Source organism: Neofelis nebulosa, chromosome 5, assembly GCF_028018385.1.
Source record: "Neofelis nebulosa isolate mNeoNeb1 chromosome 5, mNeoNeb1.pri, whole genome shotgun sequence".
Lineage (NCBI taxonomy): Eukaryota > Metazoa > Chordata > Mammalia > Carnivora > Felidae > Neofelis > Neofelis nebulosa.
In genome coordinates, this window is record NC_080786.1 from 130,876,227 (window position 1) to 130,881,468 (window position 5,242).

Genomic DNA, 5,242 nt, shown 5'->3' on the forward strand with positions numbered 1-5,242 from the left:
CAGGGAAATTATACCAGATGAAGACTTGAATCTATACAGAGGAATAAACAGCACCAAAAATGGTAAGTAGGAGTAAATACATAAGAATATTGTCCTCATTTTTAAGTTATTTAAAAGGTAATTTGCCCTTGGCTTCTCCCTATTCCACAAAAGCCATACGTTACTGTGCAGTGTCAGTCACATCCCCGAGACACGATGGTTAAGGTCAGAGTAAATAGATTTGTCCATATTAAGCGTCTGGATGCCAAGGCTGCTTTTAACTTCAACAAGTAGGAAATTATCGTCATCAATGTCTCATTTAGTGCATAAACTACATGGTCTAACACATTACGCTATGGTTTCACACATGGCAACTTGAGTGGCACAATCAAGGCTGACAACAAGAAGTTTGTCAACAATGGGAAGGCCATCTCTATCTCTAAAGCAAGATGTCAGCAACATATGGAATACTGTTGGTGCTAAACATGCTGTGGAATCTATTAGGCCTGGGGCTACTTGAAGGCTAGAATCAAAAGGGTCATCATCTCTACCCCTTCTACTGGTGCCTCCATATTTGTGATGCCCCCATCCTCAATACAGTGTCCATACCAGAACCATGAGAATTATGACAACTTTCTCAAGACTGTCATCAATGCCTCCGGCACCACCAACTGCTTTGCCTCCTGAACAAAAGTCATCCAGGATGACTTTGACATCATGGAAGGACTACAGTCTACAGTCTATATCATCACCGACACTCAGACTGTGGGTGGCCCATCTGGGAAACTGGCATGACAGAACATTATTCATATGTCTACTGGAGCTGCCAAGGTTGTGGGCAAGATCATCCCCAAGTTGACTGAGAAGTTCACTAGCATGGCTTTTTGTGTCTCCGCCCCTAATGTGTTGGTTGTGGGTCTGACCTACTGCATGGAGAAAGCTGCCAAGTATGAGGACATCCCAAAAAAATGATGAAGCAGGTGTTAGAGAGCCCTTTGAGAATGAGGGTATCTCCTGTTATGTTAACAATGACACCTACTCTTTTACCTTTGATGACGAGGCTGGCACTCCCCTCATGATCACTTTGTCAAACTCATTTCCTGATATGATAATCAATTTGATTATAGAAACAAGGTGGTATACCTTATAATCTGCATAGCATCCAAGGAATAAGAGTCCCCTGGACCACTAGTCCTGGTAATAGTAAAATAGGAAGAGAGAGATCTCCAGCTTCTGGAGAATCCCTGCCTCAACTGAATCTAACACAGTGAGAATCTCTCATCGTCAACACAATTTCTATCATAGATTCCCCACAGAAGGGGAGTGGCCTAGAGAGCCCTATGTTGTCGTATATTATCAATAGAGTAACCACACTCCACAATAAAAATAATTGTTTAAAACAAAAATAAAAACAATATGCTGGAATTTATGAATGTACAGTAGCTAATAACTGTGTATGATACAAATAGTGCAAAGAACAGGAGAGAGTAATAGCAGTATATTATCATAAAGTAGAGAAGAGATATAAATAATATTAACTTATATAATAATATGATTTAAATATGCATGAATAAATTTCAAACACAAAGCAGTCACTAAAATAAATAGAGTTGCAGGTAATAAGTTGAGTGGAGATAAAGTGATATCAAAAATACTCAGCCAAAAAGATAACAGGAAAAGAAAGAAAACAACCAATAAGAAAAAGAAAAGCACCCCCCTCAAAAAACAAACAAACAAACAAACCCTGAAACAAATAGAAAACAGACAGCAAGATCATAGATTAACTCAATCACATTAATGGTTACAAAAAAGGTAAGTGGGCGGATTGGAATAAAGAAAACACATCAAAAAAGACCCAAGAAGAATCACACTTTAAATGTAAAAGCATAGATAGGTTCAAATAAAAGACATCATGGGGGGAAAGATATATTATGCCATCACTAAGTATAAGAAAGTTGGAGTAGCTATATTAATATCAGACAAAGTAGACTTCAGAACAAGAAATGTCATTAGGGGGAGAAAGGGACTTTTCATGATAATAAAGGAGTCAATCATGAACAAGACATAACCCCTTAACCCCAAATAGACATGCACCCATGAACAAAGCTCAAAAACAAAACAAAATAAAACAAAGAAAAACACTAAGCAAAATTAATAGAATTGAAAGGAGAAACAGAAAAATCGGCAATTATAGTTAATTTCATTCCTCTCTCAGTAATTCGTAGAACAACTCTGCAGAAAATCAGTAAGGATACAAAAGATATGCCCAACACATTCTCCACAAACTGGATCTAATCAACAGTTATCCAACACTGTAGCCAGCAATAGCAGCATATACACTGACACTGGAAGAGCTATTATAGACCAGGTGGACCTGAGATATTAAAGCAAATCTCAACAGTTTTCTTCATATACAATTTCAAAAACTATTATACTCTATATTATAGCTAACGTTTTTTATTGTAGTAAATATACATAACATACAATTCATCATTTTAACCATTTTCAAGTGTACAATTCAGTGTACGTTCACATTGTTCAAATTTTAAAATATTAAAATAAGGGCACCTGGGTAGCTCAGCCAGTTGGGCATCCTGAGGCGATTTTGGCTCAGGTCATGATCTTACGATTCATGGCTTCCAGTCCTGTGTGGGGCTCCAGGCTGACGGTGCAATGCCTGTTTGGGATTCTCTCTCTCACCCTCTCTTTCTGCCCCTCCTCTGCTCACACTCTCTCTCAAAATAAATAAACTTTAAAAAATAATAATAAAATAAAATACTAAAATAAATCAAAATACATTATCTGACTACAATGAATTTAAATAAAACATCAATAACAAAAAGATATGTAGAAGACCCCGATATGAGAAAATTAAATAAAATACTTCGAAATAAGCCATAGATCAGGGGCAGCAGCTGACAGCATCGAGCTGACATGACTGTGCTGATAGCATGGAACCTGTTTGGGATTTTTCCTCTCCCTCTCTCGCTGCCCCTCCATGCTTGCTTGCTCTCTCTCTCAAAATAAATAAACTTGAAAATAAAATAAAATAAAATAAAAATAAATAAGCCATAGGTCAAAGAAAAGCTCACAAAGGAATTTAGAAAATATTTGAAAAAAAAAATGAAAGTATAACTTATCAAAATCTTAGTTGCAGCTAAAGCAGTGCTTAGAAGGAAATCTATAGCTTTAAAAGCTTTTATAAGAAAAGAAGAAATATTAATATCCATGATCAGAGCTTCTGTCTTAAGAAGCTAGTAAAGAAAAGTAAAACCAAAGAGATAGAAAGAGGAAAGAATAAAAGAGCAAAAATTAGTAACACAAAAAATGGACCAATAATTGGGAAAATCAATAAAAATAAAGGCTGGGTCTTGAAAAGATCAATTTAATACATCTAGCTAGGCCAATAATCAAGAAAAATAAAGAAAAGAATATCACTGCAAAAGCGACTGATGTTAAGAGGTTATTATAAGGGAATATTATGAACAATCTTATCCCAATAAATTTGACAACACAAATAAGAAAATTATTTGAAAGACACAAATTACCAAAACTGACTCAAAAAGAAATAATAAATTGAGTATACTTATGTCATTTATAGGAACAGAGTTTGTAATTTAAAATCTTCCCACAAAAAGAATTCCAGTCCCAGAAAAATCCTGAATATAAGCAAATCAAATTAAGGACATACAGAATAACCAAGGATAATTCATCCAGGAATGTAAGGTTGATTAAAATGAGAGAAAAAGCATGCAATCATCTGAATAGATGCAGAAAAAAGGTATTTGACAAAATCCAATACTCATACATGATTAAAAAAAAAAACTCTGCAAACGAGGAATTGCAAAGAATTTATTCAACTCAATAAATGGAATCTTTGAAAAGCCTACAGCAAACATCATACTTAATGGAAAAAACTAAATGCCTTCCCCATAAAACTGAAACAAGGTGAGAGTAAGAATTTCCTCTCTCATCACTTCAATTTGATGTTGTACTTTAAGTTCTAGAACGAACAGTAACATAGGACAAATAGGAGTCTATCTGCACATGAAATTTACTCTATGCAGAAAGTTCTAAGAAATCACCTAAAAAGCTAATAAATGAAGTTAAAAAGAATTCAGGATGCAAGGCCAACATATAAAATTTTACATCAGTACATCATCCAAAACTATAAAACACTTACAGAAAAATCTGCCAAAAGAAACATAAGACCTGTACACTAAAAACTCTAAAACAATGTTCAGAGAAATTAAAGAAAACCTAAATAAAAGGAGATATAAGTTGAACAGAATCCTCAAGATTGGTAAATTGTCATTTTTGCCCAAACTAATCTATTGACTCAACAAATCCCAGCCAAAATCCCAGAAGGCTAATTTATAGATATTGATGAGATAACCTAAAGTTTTTTATGGAAATGGAAAGAAATTAGTTAGAATGGGGAAACAATTTTGAAAACAAATATGGAAGGTAGAAGATTAAATCTACAGTAATCAAGAAAGGATAGTAACTGGGGCGCCTGGGTGGCTCAGTCGGTTAAGCGTCTGACTTCAGCTCAGGTCATGATCTCACAGCTCGTGGGTTCAAGCCCCGCGTTGGGCTCTGTGTTGACAGCTCAGAGCCTGGAGCCTGCTTCGGATTCTGTGTCTCCCTCTCTCTCTGCCCCTCCTCCACTCATACTCTGTCTCTGTCTCAAAAATAAATGTTAAAAAATTAATAAAAAAGAAAGTATAGTAAAAAGAGATGTATAGATCAATGGGATAGAGCATAAAACTCAGATACAGACTCCTACACACATAGTCACTTGATATAGTATATCATAGTCTATATTGAAATATAGATGACAAAGTAATAAATGGGGGAAAGAAAGTCTTTTCAACAAATGGTGCTGAAACAACTCAATATCCATATGGAAACAACTAAAACTTAACCATCACCTGATACCATGTACAAATAATAACTCAAAATAGTTAATTAGTCTAACTATGAAATTTCTAGGGGGAAAAAAACAGGCAGAAATCTCTGCAAACTTGGAGAAGGCAAAGATTTCATGACAAGACACAAGCATGAAATACAATAAAATGTTGACATCTGTGGTTATATTGACTTCATTAAAAATCAAAACTGCTCTTCAATAAAAACTGTAAATAAATGAAAGGAAAAGTTACAGATTAAGAGATACATATATCTGACAAAGGACTTACATGTAGAACAAAGATCTCTTAAACTTAAAAATAAAAATTCATACATACACCCACAATTTTAT

General features: G+C 34.8%; 1 pseudogene; it reads left to right on the forward strand.

The window, feature by feature from the left end:
* Positions 1 to 558: 558 nt before the first annotated feature.
* LOC131513195 (glyceraldehyde-3-phosphate dehydrogenase-like) lies at positions 559 to 1,152 on the forward strand (annotated as a pseudogene).
* The last annotated feature ends 4,090 nt before the right edge of the window (positions 1,153 to 5,242 follow it).